General features: G+C 40.2%; 1 protein-coding gene across 23 annotated transcripts in view; it reads right to left on the minus strand.

Moving 5' to 3' along the window:
* The window catches only part of ANK3 (ankyrin 3), a 687,375-nt gene that overhangs the window by 380,107 nt on the left and 291,593 nt on the right, over nucleotides 1-15,675 (minus strand). Inside the window, exon 1 of one of the 23 annotated variants that reach the window (XM_059900921.1) lies at nucleotides 5,118-5,174. The exons of the other annotated variants lie outside the window; for them this stretch is intronic. The gene's annotated coding sequence lies outside the window, so the exon portion shown is untranslated. Of the gene's footprint in view, nucleotides 1-5,117; nucleotides 5,175-15,675 lie in introns of those variants that run through there. 23 annotated transcript variants of the gene reach the window in all.

Here is a 15,675-nt window from a genome sequence, read left to right on the forward strand (position 1 = left end):
ACGCTTTCCAAGGCATTTCACAACGGGGTACCACTGACATTGGGGAAGGGCGGTTTTTACTGTGCAGGGCAATTGTGTGTAGTGAAAGATGATCACTACCCCTGACCTCCACGCACTAATGTCAACGGTATCACTCCAGTCACTGTGACAATCAAAACACCCCTAAATAATTCCTCAAGTCCTCTAGGGACGTAGTATTAGTCCAGACGAAAACCAATCTAGTGAAATTCTCCAAAGGTACATGTCCTAAATACCTTTGTAGGGCAAGAGGAGAACAAAAGAAGATAAACTTGAGTCTGAAAAACTTGTGGTCTATTTCCAGCTCAAGTATCTGCACATGACCTTTCCTTTATTACTGACAAAGTTGGTTTAAAAAAGAGAGAGAGAAAAAGAAACATGTCCACAGCTGCCTCTCAGTCAACAACAACAAAAAAAATCTGAATACAATGTGGGGTAGAGCAAGATGAAATTCCTACTCGGCAATAGCGCTCCCCAATCTTTCTGTTTGCACAGCACACTCTAGTATTTTATCACCAGAACTTTTAGTAAACATAGCGACACACTGGCTCACAGTGTCTATAACAGCATCTGAGGTTGTCCCAATCTTCATACGGAGACCCTTCATGCTGAGTGACTATTGGAGGACAGCTGCTTTGACTGTATCTCTTATGTACCATCAAAGCACAGTTCTTGTATCTTCCAGGAAAAACACCTTCTCTTTGCCAGCGGCTTCACGTTGCCAAACATTTTCTCTCTTAACTCAGAGCAAGTTGGTCCCGCCTCTCATGACCCATTCCGTCAGTGAGGATGCCATGCCGCAGGCATTCTAGTAAAGACATGAAGCCCCACGGTATACATTTTACACGATGATCCAAATTCGGCAGTATTCCCATGAAAGGCTTATGGAATACTACAGTTCTAAAGCACCGGCTACAAACAACTCTCCTACTACCCTTTCATAAAATTTACCTCCAGTGGTGGTTTTCAAGAACAATAAAGGTTGAAGTTCATACAAGCATATTAACACCAGCAAGTACATATTACTTCTTTGGCCATTTCCGATTTCTTCTAGGAATTTTACATTTTGAGAATACGTGCTAGAAGAACAGAGCTTTTCTACAACATGAGAAACTCAGAAGACAATACAGTGTGATTTAAGGATTTGGTCAAAAGCTTTGTATTAAGTCTCTCCTCTTGGTGATTTCATTATACTTAGGGTGACCACACATCCTGGTTTGCCCAGGAAAGTTCCATTCCCATCTGTTCTCTTGATGTAATTATTAATAGCACTCCCTTTCATCCTTCAAAGTTTGATCAATTATGTAGTCATCCTCATTATATTCAGAGTCACTGGGAGATAGATGACAATGTCACCAAAAAAAGGATCTAGAAAACTAATATTAGGGGGAAAAACAATTCCTCTTTCAATGTCTGTTGGCTGTAACATAGTTTAAATAGTGACTATTCACTATTGGAACATACAGTATATATTCAAAGGTAAAGATGGCCTCTATCTCTAGAATAAAAATAATCAAAAGGGGTATAGGAAGAGAATTCAGGTCAATCCCCATGACCACTCTTGGGCATCTACTACATTAATATGCTGGGCTGTAGGGAATGAGAAAAAAAGCTATCATTCCTGTACTTGGGAACCTTAAATTCTGTCCGTACAATTTGGCACAGCAGGCAGAAATTCAAGCAGAATTTTGATGTGCAGTGTGGTACAGCAGTTAGCTCTCCCATTTCCTAGTTGTGAACATTGAGAAAGTCACTGAATCACTTTGAAAACGAGTTTTATCAAAGGAAAAGTTAGATAATTCTCTCATAGGTTCATTGATTCTATTCCACAAGCCTTTCCTGATTGCCTCCTTCTTGCCAAGTAGGAGGCAGTTACAGGGAGGAAAGAGACATCAGCACGGTGATGGTGCATGGTAAGCAATGAAGTTTAAAGACATTATCAGTATTTCAGATATTCAGTGTATTATTTCAATTACTGAACAGTACACACTCACAGGTAGATAACTCCCAACTAGGGGCTCTTAGGCCAACTAGGGATGGGAAAGAGGTACAGTTCAGGGCTGAGCTCTGAGAAGAGGTAGAACTGAATCTTGAAGGATGAGGAACAGTCAGTCAATGTTAATAAGAGAGACGAAAGCTACCCAGGTAGACAGAACAAAAGAAGTAAAGATACGAGAAGGTGTTGTTTCATAGGGAGCTTGTGGAAATACCAGCAATGTGGTGATACGTTTCAAAGTAGGTGAGTGACAAAAAGGGATGCTGGGAGGCTGCATGGAGGCCAAATGATGGGGTCTTTGTATATCCAGCTAAGGACGCTGGCTTGTTCCTTTAGGCCAATGAGGAGCTACCAAAGGGTGTTTGTAGGTAAACGACACAGCCAGGCTGTAGACCACTATCTCTGGCAGTGCTGGAAAGACAGATTTGAGTTCAGAGGACAGTAACACAGGCAGGCAAAGGAGTTTGGAGGCTATTGGTGACACTGTAAAGTAAGCATTGGGAAGTCATATTGGAATATGCAGTGATTGTTTCCCCTCCCACATCTATTTTCAAGTCCTGTGGGTTTAAATAACAGATTCCTTGCAGCAGCTATGGCTATTAGCAAGTAGGAAAGGTTCTGCCTTTCATTTCACCTCTGGAAGCCACGCTTGTTCAACACTGTTCTTCATCACATGCCTTTCATCTTGGCCAAAGCCCTTGCTGAAATAAACAGCCAATCCCAATGACAGAGTCATACTCTGAATTTAAGTTTTTGTTCCTGAGGCAGGCTGTTGCCTCGGTTAAAATATATATAGCAAGTAGCTCATGAAAGATGAATGCAGTTAAGGGGGGGCCTCTCTGGCATGCAAGAGAAGGACTGAGGGAAGTCAGCAAATGCCACAGAAAGGACCGGGTCTTGGCCATCACCTCAAATAGGCTCAGAGATAACAAAAGAGGAAGAAGAGGAAGTAGAACAATGAATGTGAGTTTCCAGAAAATCAGGAGATATTAGGTTTGTTTAGTCTTCACTACTAATCGTATGACCTCGAGAAAGCCCCTTATCTTCCCTGAGCCTTAGTTTTCCCATCTAAAATGGGTAGAGTACTAATCACCCTATCTTTCAGGTCTGTGAAGAGGAAAAAAACAGTGGACTATTCTCGTTCGACTAAAAACCAACCTTAGAGATTATATAGGGAAGTAAAAATACTTTGAAAAAGCTTGAGGTGGTATGCAAATGTATACCAATTTTAAACTGATTTTCTTCCTCTTCAGTTGATTTGTATTTTTACCTTTGCAGCCCACCACATTCTCTAACCTTCTCCCTTGGTCTGTTCTTGCTTCCTGCGGTCCATAAAACTTTGGCTGTATCACTGATGCCTCACTGTCTATCATAATCCTAGTTCTCTCTCCTCCCATCTCCTTGCTTTAGCAGAAGTCTACATTCCATCCCACTTGCTCCTGCAGCTGCTGTGGCCCCATATTTAGCCGCTAACTCCAGTTGTAATTACCATCTTCCACTTTTCATAATTTAGTGACCTCTACAAAGCCTCGTGATGGTCTCTTTCTTGTCTCATAATGGTCTATCTCATTACAACCATGAGTCAAAAGCCAGGATTTTGCCTTATAATTTTTTAAATCCCAATAACTTAAATTATAGTGTATAGGCAGGACACATAGTACGTCATTCAACAAAGCCTTGATCAAAGTTTTGTTGAATCCCTTGGATGATCAACAGATTGTTTCTGTAGCTCCCCAAGGATGCTGAATGTAAGTGTGTTAATATGTAAGAGGTGCTTTTAGCTCTTTTAAGAATGAAACTATCCATCCAAGAGATTATTATTTCAGCTGAAAGGCCATCAGGCATCTTCCCTCAATTACTTATTTATAGCTTTAGAAGCTTTTAGCAAAGCAGAAATCAGCATGCTTAATTAGGTCACCCAAGTTCTACATTTATGAAGTACAGAAGCCAGTATGTAAAGAATAGCTGATGGCAACAGATCCTATGAAAAACTGTAGGTATCATATAACCATATTAAGAGGGAGGCCTTGTTTTGAGCAAAATCAAAATGACTGACACTCAAAGAGGCTCAACTGCAGTGAACTTGGAGATTCAGTTTTCTCTTCTATGAAAGCTAGAGGGTTGAATCTGATGCTCTGAGTTCCTGCCCAGCTCTGATGTTCTACGCAACCAGGCCAGCAAAATAAGCAATAAAGATTGTTACCATATGGAAAACTAACAGAACATTTGATGAAGGTAATTCTGAGAATAACCCACGGACTCAGGACAATACTGACACCCAACAATCCAATGCAGGTAACCAAGTCAGCAAAACGTTACATCTAAATCAAGTAAGCAATCAGAGATTATCAAAGAAGATGGTAGTAAACATTTCTTTCCGGTACAAATTAACTCCTGAAATGTATTGAGAGACAGACACATTCTGACCCTCTGATGGGAAGTTCATACCCAGAATAAAGTGAACAATGAAGTGAGCTTTCCTGAGTTTGTCCATGAACCAGAGAGATAAGAAAAACCACATGGTGGTCCTTTTAAAAGCACTTTTGTATCAGTAGGTCTCATGATGTAGAATGTAGGGTTTCAGAGCCCTCAGAAACCTCCCAAATTTAAACTTGGGAAGTGAAAGAAATGGCATAGCAGAATCAAGTCTGTGAAACGTCTTTCAAAAATAACATATTCAATACGATACTGTCTTGATTGGAGGCACCATGGGCAGTCTGTGATTTTAATAACACAGCAAGGGCATGAAATTTTCATGACTTTAAAAGGGTTCATGGGTTCATAAAAAGAAAAAGGGTGGAAAAATACTCATGCATCCAATCTTCATGCTCAGAGAAGCCAAGTGACTTTCCCAAGGTCACCAGGTTAGTTGGTGGCTTCGATGTAGAGCCAGACTGGAACCCAGATTTTCTGCGGGTGCACAGACTACGTGAGCGTCACCCAAGTTCCTTCTGGAAGGAACGCGTCTACACCAGCAGTTAGACAACACGGTTCCTAGTGAGCATCCGAGGGCTCCACTCATCCAGGAACTCTTGTTTTGAAAAAAAAAAATGGAGGCAGCCAGCATCTAGCACAGAAGGCAGTCAGCCGTGCTATGTCTTACCCAAGTCAGAGCCCACAGCAGCAGTAACCAGCTCCGCCGCTTCTCCCAACGGCTTCGTTTCCTCCAATACCCAATTCAGAATGGCTAATTCAATTGCATTTTCATGCAGTGAGTCTAGGCGGTGAACTCGTGGCTGTTTTATAAAGTCCCTCCAAAGCCTGTTTGGACCATCACTGAATTAAACAAGCATATCAAACAATCAAGTTCCAACAACGAGGCTGTCTGACACACTACCAAGCATGAGGAGTGCAGTTCTAGCAGATGCTAAGAATTTGCAGCCACTCCTAGACTCTGTGGCTCGGCACTCCTTTCAAATACGGTTAGCTTCTGCAGACACAAGTCATCATTTTTCAGGGTGCTGCGACTTCTCTAGTGGCTCAGGCCGTAAGAAGCCAGTTAGCTAAAGCACCCCCAAATAAGCTGCTCCCCGCAGTTTTCATGAGCTCCTCACAGTTCATTTTCGAGTGATTTAATTGCTTCATCGCTGTCCTGTGACGTTTCCAGGGGTGCCAGAGGTGTAAGAGTGACCCCACAACCCTGAATGTAGACTGACTGGCAACACCCCGCGACACTTGCGATAGGGACAGAGTAAAGGGACAAAGTAGTTGACTAAATAGTTAATAAATAGATTACTTATCATCCCCTACTGAGGATCTATTTAAAGAAAAGAATATGGGAGACCCCTGTAAGTTAATGATCACTCAAGAAAACAGGTTTGCTTAACCACAAAACCAAGCAGGCTTGCTTCGCAACAAAACCATGCGACAGAAGGAAGAGACATGCCCCCAAACAATAAAATAATGGTGGCATGAGACCCATATCCTGCCCAGTGAGGTCAGTAAGTTAATGATTCCTAGGTCATGTTCCTCTGCACACACTAAAAACAAAAGTGTAAGGAAAAGGTGACATTATACTGAAACCTGAGATGATTTACAATATTTTAGTATATGTTTACTGCCTTTTTGCTCATTTCCATTTTGCCATGATAGTCCTAGTTTGACCACGTAGGGACAAGAAAAAACTCCCCCACCTGATGTGGAGGAGGAACTGATGATGGAAGCGTGACGTCTACTCAAGAATGAGGAAGAAGGTGGTCTTCTCCCCCTCCCCATTCTTCCTTTGATTATACAACTGTAACCCACTAAGTTCTTGGGGTGGCACTCCCTTGCCTGTCTGCTTGTAAATCTCACAAGCGTCCTATGCTAATAAACTCTTTCCTTACCTGTTACTCTGCCTCTTGCTGAATTCTTTCTGCAACGAGACAGAAGAACCTATGCTCTACTAAGTCCCTAAACGCGTTCTATGGTTTCACTTGTTTCCAGAAACTCCAACAGCGTTGCAATCACATCCTAAGACTTCAAAAGAGCCTGGATCTGAGACATGTTCAGTTTCCCTGGATAAATCAGTACGATCCTCTCCCTTATAAGTTCAGTAAAAGAGCTGGGTGGTTTCCAACCTAGTTTCCACGGGTAGAGAATGGGCTATGACATTTTAACAACTGCATCAACTTGTACCAAATATGCACAAAGGAGAAACTCTAACAGGCAGGTTTTCTCTGTTTGATAGAAAGAAGACATGTCTTAAAACTTGCCTTCCATGTTTTGAGAAAGGCAATTCAATTTCAATTACTATCCAATTCCCAGGAATAAGCACTTCTCTTTATGTTGAGACTTCTACGTATTTTATTGAATAATATTACCAACGAAGGCATTTGGCAACCCAAAAGTTCAGTATTAAATTCTGGCTGTAATTCCACTGCCAAATATTAATGTGATTATAGGCCCCAGGGCCCCATCTTCAGATATGAAGTCATGTGGTTTTGAAGTTATGATCCTGAATCTCTGTAGCCCATCAGATCCAACTAACTGACAATTGTTGAGTCACTTGTAAACAACATAACTTGAGGAGCATTTTTCTTCTTCTTTTTTCCAAGCAGAGTACCTACTTCTCTAAAAAGCTAGAGAACGTAAGAGAGGAGATGAAAAATTTATGTAATGAGATGTTGAATAGGAGGGAAACACAAGGGAGAAAAAAGGTTACAACCACTCCAAACAGAAAAGGGTAACCCACTCCAAACCGAGTAGATGTCATTTTCTCTAGAAAATTCTTTAACATTAGTATTTTATTTTTGGAGGAAAACAACAAGAAGTGAATATAACCAAAGCAAGCATGATTTTTAAGCTTTTCAGTGAACATGCAGATGAAATGGAAATGAACAGTCAAGGCTTTCTATGGTTTGGTGGAAGAGGCTTTGTCTGGGGGGAGAGTTCCCGGTTTGGGCCTTAGCTTTACTTGCAAGCGACAGAAAGTCACTTAGCCTCTCCCCAGCTCAGGTGCTTCCTCTATAAAAATAAAATTTCCTGCCCTACTTTAATCCCAGGAGCACTGGAGGATCAACTAAGGTAATAGGTGCAAAATTTCTTTGAAAAACCAGAGCAGCATATGCAAATATGTTATTAATAGCATACATTATTCAATATTTCATCACATTTGAGTTAAAATATAGGATGAGGTGAAAGTTAAAAAAAAAAACAAAAAACATTACTTTGATCCTCATACTCTTTTTCTCAAGGGCAAAACAGAGTTTGGAAACTGATAGTCCTACTTAACTGTGGTGCATAAGAGGATCTGCTTATCCTATGTGGTTCCAGAATTGCTTATGGACAAGTGATCAACCATCATATGATGTGGTATTTTTGGAAATTTTACTTAAGCATCTTATCTCGTCCATCAGAATATAATGTTCATTAGAGGAGCCATTATTTAAAGTTTTTCTGACTAGTGCATTTGACTAGCAGACCCCTTGACTGGATCTGGAGTGGTCACTGCCTCGTAGCCTTGGAAGTCTGGACAGAAAGTTTTGACACTTCCAGAAGGCCGACTGCCAAGAAAATCAAGAAGGGAGATTGAGGTGTTTGGATACAGGGAGTGCAAGGGAACACCAGCCAGAATTTACTGATCTGCAGTGTATAATATCTAGACTCAAAACAGCCCAAAGACCAAAAGCTGTCATGCCTCTAAAGATGCCTGAAGTGGACCTGGATAGGTAGTGCACAGGAAAGCAAGAGAGATGGGTAGCCCTCTGATCACAGACTCCCAATTGACAGGTCTTTTCTCTGCTCATATCTGCTCTGGCAGAAATGTGGAGATTATAGATAGGATGACCTTGTAATCTATTGTTCCTAATTGGGACACTACTGAAAGGGAAAACGTTTGCTCCCAATAATTACACCAAGGCAACAGATATGAACAGAGTTTGTCCCAGGCAATCCATTACTATAGTCATCCTAGTTACACGTATTATTATTGTTTTATTATGGAATGGATATTTATGTCCCCCTAAAACTCATAAATTAAAATCTAAACACCATCGTGATGGTATTTGGAGGTGGGATCTTTGGGAGGTAATTAGGTCATGAGGGTGGAGTCCTCATGAATGGGATTAGTGCCCTTGTAAGAAGGGCCAGAGAGCTTGCTAGTTCTCTTTCTGCCACATAAGGACACAGTGAGAAGTCAGCAGGCTGAAACCTGGAAGACAGGCCTTCCCAAAATGCAACACCTTGCTGGCACCCTGATATCAGGCTTCCAGCCTCCACAAGTATGAGAAATACATTTTTCTTTATAAGTCGCCCAGTCTCTGGTACTTCATTATAACAGCCTGAACGAAGACATGGTTTTTTCCAGAGAATTTATTAGAATAGAATATAGTCAATCAGCTTGGGGGAAATGAGGGGAAAAAAATGAACTCCTGTTCCGTTATTTCCTGGAGAATCAGTTTTATAGAGTTTCAAAAACATTTTTCATAAGTCAAAATCTTAAGTTTGGAGTCAAAGATTTGGAATTGAATTCTAACTCTACTACATCCTAGCTGGGTGACCTTAGGCTAAAGAAACAACCTCTCTGAGCCATAGTATCCTCATCTATAAATACAGGGAAAGAAATGTGTGCCTTATAGGTTTAAGTATTAAATGAGCTAATGCTTATAGGGGATTTATCAAAGGGCCTAGAACATAACAAATGCTAAGTTACAGCATTATGATCATTAAAATGTAAATTCTAGAACAATATCTGGCGTAAAAATGTCCCATGTCCAACCATATACTTCTCAATGATTCTTCACTTCCTGTGTCTTTGCCCTTCTGACTCATTCTTACCCATCTGCCTTTAGCCTGTTTTCCAAGCCACCTGGACCACAAACTGTCTCTATGTCATACTCCATCCTACCTATTCATGGATTGAAGGAAAAATTCAGAACGTTCAAAGAAGCTTAAAATACGTCTAAAGAGGTGATCAATAAACACTGTTCTGATGGCTATTTGCAAAGTAGATATGACTATCATCATAGCAAGTAGGCCTCATGTGCAGGGCTCCGGGCTGCCATCTTCACAAATGGAGAAATAATTCAGTGATTACTATTATGTATGAAACTGATTTTTCTTTCCTCAAATCAGGTTTTCTCTAGTTTTATATGAGGGCCTTGAGAGTGAAGTGTCCTGACTGCTCAGAAATAAGACAGCCTACGAGGTGTTTTGTACTTTCTTGGGGGTAAGGTAAACTTTCAGAAAGTCGACCCAAAGGTCTTCTCTGAGGGCATTAGGCCGACAGGATCTAATGTCCTATAACCAAGACTTCCTAGGTCCTGCTCTGATTCCTGGTGGCACTCAGAGTAGTACACCTGCTAACACTTGTAAAGTTAAGCATCTTCATTGCACTCTTCATTCAAAGACATCCATTTTATTCCTTATTAACCCCAGGAAGTGACTAGACATAGAGGAATATGGCATCTCCCGTCTTAAAAAACGATGACAAGATAATAAAAATGGACAACTTATAAAACATTTGAGCTGCATTTGAAAAAGCTGAACAAGCATGAGACCGAATACAACAGTTCTTATATATTAAGGTGGGAGCCTGAGAGGAGGCCCTGCATGAGGTCGGAATAAAGTGTTGATCAGCATTATTCTAAGATCTCACAGTAATGAGGAGAGTACGGCAAGTTCTTGTCAAGTGAAATTACCCCAGTGTGGCTCCACCACCATTCTGAGAAAGTCACGTACAGATGAACTATTACAGTTTCATGATTAAGTTGAACATTTTGCCCCCGGGCCTTTCTTCAGGCCACGGCATCAAAAATCCTCTTCTTTTTCCAGCTTCGGCCAATGGTTGGCCATGGAGTTGGAGCTTTCTTTGAGACAGTGTGATAATGACGGCTGAAATCCCAATGCTCTTTAAAAAAAATTACCCCACTTGGAAGGCTGTGTGTATCTGGGGGCAGACAGTGTGTATCTGGGGGCAGACAGTGTGTGGGAAATCTTTACATTCCACTCAATTTTGCTGTGAAACTAAAACTGCTCTAAAAAAAAAATAATAAAATCTATCATAAATTTTTTTTAAAATGCTCCATTTCAGGTGCTAATCACAGCCTAAATGGCTAGAAATTGTACACAAAAATAAACATTAAAAAACACAAACGAGGAAGAACACTGAAAAGGGAAATGCAAATAGCAGAAATGATCCTTAAGTAACCTGGGGGTGGGGGAGTGAGGGGGGTGGAAGGAGGGAGGTGCAGGGCAGAGATAGGATCAGGGAACAGGAAAAAGGCCTGAAATTACTTGATCATGCTTACAGACTGTTTTAGAAAAACATTCTTACTACATCACTGATACAATCCCCCAGAGCAATGCAGGTTCTTGATCTGTTTCCACATCCTGAGCACCCATCAAATGCAGCTCAGATAAATATTGCTTTCCTTGCTGAATCCTGCCAGCAGGACTGGGATTGGCATGAGCTGCAGAGTAATTCTCAGTCTCTCTTACTATGCATTGTCCCAGCTGGTAAAACTTTCTAGGCTTGACATGTATCCAACGGGTTTTGTAGAAATTCACAGCAAGTATCAGCTACATTTATTGTTCATTGACTCAAAAAAAAGTCAAATGTTTCATAAAAGTGAGGCAGATAGAGTGGACAAGCAAGTGATTTAAAAATATGTCTAAAGCTATGTACAATAAGGAGGGTTTTGGTTAAACATTCAAAATCTCTATGGAATACCAAAGAATACTTTTGTGATCTCTCCTATTTCTGATTAAATAACATGGCTTTACCTTAACTTGTGGATATTCATTCTGATTTCAACACAATACGCAGGTATGTGGAAGAGCTTACACCTAGTTTTCAAGTTTATTTTCGTATGTGTGACTATCTCAGCCCACATTTGCAATATTTGGAAGCAATCTAGTCTAATTACTGTGCTATGGGGTTACTGGCATGTGGCATGTAAATCCAATCACATGTTGAATATTGTACATGAACTCATATGTCAAGAATAATTGTGGGTTTTTAAAAAAAGTAGCCAAAAAATTTGCAATGTGAACCATTTTCCACCTTGTGTTTTATTTTTAAAATCTAATCCAGTTTATCACCAAATTAGGAGTCAACGTTCAGAAAACAGTCTTTTGTAGGTAGGGAGCCTCACATTCTTTAGCAGGCCCTGTTTGTGTACCAGAATGTTCACTTTGAATAGACTTTTTACCAGTCTATGGCTTTCCTGCACTGCCCCCCTGTGGCATATTTCGAGAAGACAGTTAGACTTGAAAGATTAACTTTAGAAGGAATACCACAAAACCATGCCTCCCCAGAGCACTCGACTTTGTGTTATTTACTACTGTACATGCATTTTTGTAGAAGCTCAAATCAAATGATTTCAGAATTTATATATCTACAAGGACTTTATACTACAGAATTTCTCACTGACCCCTCTCCGAATAACTAAAAACTCACTGATGTTCCATTGTTGATTAATGTAACAATTTCTGTTTCATGTGAATGGGAGTTCCTTTTAAGTATGTTCACTTTTCTTCTGAATAAGATTTTACATGTAAAGCTCTGTGAAAATGTCCAATAGAAGTAACTGAGGGAGTTCATGAGTCAATGAGCTATAATAGTTAAATCTTACTGAAAAGATACTTGTGATCACCTGAATACTGCATCTATTCCTATGGTCCAACCTCATTCCTGAGAACTATGAAAGGGTTATTAAAATAGTGATAACGGGAATAGCACAGGAAAAAGTGCTTTTCATCAGAGGTCATAATGTTTTGCCCAAGATTTTAATATATTGTTTTCTGGTATTATAAGACATTATAGGATTATGGGTTGATATTTGACTTTCATGTTGGTTATTGGACTGTTTGTTTTTGAAAGTCTGTATATAAATTTTCTTTTCCTGTTGGTTTGATGTAAATAATGTCTTACATTAGAGATAACAATCCATCTATCAAAAAAATACATAATTAATGCCTGAGAAACAAGTGTGGTTCTGTCTCCCTATTAATTTTTCTTACTTTCAAGCACATTCTCTTTCCTTATAAAATCTTTTCTCTAGATGAGTTCTAATCACCATAGAGGGCTTTCTCAAAAATCTTCCTTGGGTAAAAATTCTAGAATATGTAAAAAAAAATTCTTACAACTCAATACTTAAAAGATAAATAACCCAATTTTTAAAATGAGCAAAGAATCTGAATGGACAATTTTCCAAAGAATACATACAAATAGCAACAAGTATATTAAAGATGCTCAGCATAATTAGCTGAGGAAAATGTAATCAGAACCACAACGAGATACCACTTCACCCCGACTAGGCTGGCTATAATTAAAAAGATTTACAAAACAAGTGTTGACAGGATATGGAGAAAATGGAACCATCACACATGGCTGGTAGAAATGTAAAATGGTGCAGTGCTTTGGAAAACAATTTGGCAGTTCCTAAAAAAAATTAACAGAGTTACCACATGGCCCAGAAATTCTACCCCTAGGTATATTCCCCAAAGAATTAAAAACATACTTCCACATATGGAAAACAGTATGGAGGTTCCTCCAAAAACTAAAAATAGACTTGCCATATGATCCAGCAATCCCACTCCTGGGCATATATCCAGACAAAACTATAATTCCAAAAGATACATGCACGCTTATGTTCATAGCAGCACTACTTACAATAGCTAGGACATGGAAGCAACCTAAACGTCCGTCGACAGATGAATGGATAAAGAAGATGTGCTACATATAAACAATGGACTACTACTCAGCCATAAAAAAGAATGAAATAACGCCACTTGCAGCATCATGGATGCAATTAGAGATTAAGTGAAGTTAAGTCAGGGAGAGAAACACAAACACCATATGATATCAGTTATATGTGGAATCTAAAATATGGCACAAATGAACCTATCTACAAAACAAACAGACTCACAGACATAAAGAACAGACTTGTGGTTGCCAAGGGAGAGAGGGGTGGGGGAGGGAAGGATTGGGAGTTTGGGATTAGCAGATGTAAACTATTATATAGAGGATGGATAAACAACTAGGTCCTACTGCATAGCACAGGGAACTATATTCAATATCCTGTGATAAACCATAATAGAAAAGAATATGAAAAAGAATATATATATGATTAACTGAGTCACTTTGCTGTACAGCAGAAATTAACACAACACTGTAAATCAACTATACTTAAATAACATTAAAAAAAAATACTTCCACACCAAAATTTGTACACAAATGTTCATAGCATAATTATTCGTAATAGCCAAGAAGTGGAAAAACTGAACCATCCATCAACCAATGAATGGATAAGCAGAATGTGATCTATTCATACAATGGAATATTATTCAGCCATTAAAAGGAACAGAATATTGATATGTGTTACAACACGGATGAACCAGCAAGATGTAAAATGACAAATACTGTATGGTTCCATTTATATGACATAGGAAAGAAGGGAGGAAGCGGGGGTGACTGCTAACGGGCATGGGATTTTTTTTGGAGTGATGAAGATGTTCTGGAATTAGATGGTGGTGATGACTGCACAGCTTTGTAAATATACTACAGACTATTTGTCAAGTGATTTGCAAATATATCTCCCCCTCTGTGGATCTTTCACTTTCTTGATGGTGTCCCCTGAAGCACGTAAGTTTTTAATTTGATAAATCCAATCTATTTTTTTTCCCCCTTTGATTGTTTCTGTTTTTGCTGTCATAACAATACGATCTATCTTAATCCACAAATCCTGTGGTGGATTTAAACAGACACAGAACAAGAATAGACCTAAGCTTGGCACTGCAGAGAGTGTGTTATCAAACAATGTCCGTCTTATCTTCATTCGGTCAGATGAAGACTGGGGTCAGAGTGTACCATTCTCATCAGCACCCTATGCTCAGAGATTCCGCACTTAGCGCATGCTGTTCCTTCCTGCCACCCGGAACACTGTCCCTTGTAACAAAGGCTCTGTTTCACAGGGCTACAACTGACTCCAGAGTGTGTTTGGACGTATGTTTACACATCAAAAATTAACAATTACTATGTAAAACGGGTTGAAAGCAAATGCAGTCTTCAGATGCCTCATGCCAGGCAGACAGACCTAATCAGAGGAAGTTATCAATAGAGTCCATGAAGACTCAGGATTAGCCCAACAGCAGATGGGACAGGATTTCTGGGTGCCGTATTTTAAGGAAAATAAAAAATTGAAATATAACCAGTTGCCGGTGAACAGGAGAGTGAAGGGGCTGGCGAACACAGAAGACATTTCTTTGAAGAAAAGAGGCATGAAAGACATGAGGATTGTTCGTACTCAGCCAAAGGTTGCTATGTTGGAACCTTGCATTGGTGCAGAGACCAGAAGGGGCGCTCGAGGACAGAGGTTCCAGGGAGATCAACTCGGGATTCCACATAAAGAAAAGCTAGACTTCAAGCACAGTGCCTGGCACCGAGGAGGGGTTCAACTGCTATTACTGAATAAAAGAATGAGTGAACAGACTCAAGCTTCCCAGTTATGCAAATGGCTATCCAAGGAATTCATGAATTCCTTGTCCCTGGAAATACTCAAGCAGAAGGAGATGGTGGAACAAAGAGATGAATGTATTACTCTCTTGACCCAGAACAAGTACTCATAACAGCTTCTGTGTTCAATCTCTTCATCCTCCTTGTCCTGTCAGATGAAGAAACAGACTTAAAAGGATTAAGCATCTTACCTGGGACTACTTCTCTCTCTGCAAGTGAGATTTGACTGATGTTTGTCTCCAGAATGCCTCTCTTTCCCTTGACTCACATTGTTGTGAGTTAGCACTGAAGTTCTTACAAACTCCAAGATTCTGTGCTTCTATCAAAATGTTGACCATTATTATACAACAGAAAGGCACTATTTACTACTTTTTCCCTATGGAGAACCTGAGTTGTTTACTAAAACTGAGAGGGGGCTGGACACTCCCTAAGGGACATTCACTCCGAGCCCTGGATGGGATCACTGCACGCGCTTCTCTGTTCCCAATTCCTAGATCGACTAGTGCCTTCCGAACATACCTAGCTTACAAGTAACTTTCCATATACCAGGTTGTTCTCCTCCAAAGCTGCACACAAGCCTGTGGGTCTGAGGAGTGAGGCTGGGATGGGTGGGAGGACAGGCATCAAAAACCCAGGACTCGGGCTTCCCTGGTGGCGCAGTGGTTGAGAATCTGCCTGCCAATGCAGGGGACACGGGTTCGAGCCCTGGTCTGGGAAGATCCCA

Source organism: Balaenoptera ricei, chromosome 16, assembly GCF_028023285.1.
Source record: "Balaenoptera ricei isolate mBalRic1 chromosome 16, mBalRic1.hap2, whole genome shotgun sequence".
Lineage (NCBI taxonomy): Eukaryota > Metazoa > Chordata > Mammalia > Artiodactyla > Balaenopteridae > Balaenoptera > Balaenoptera ricei.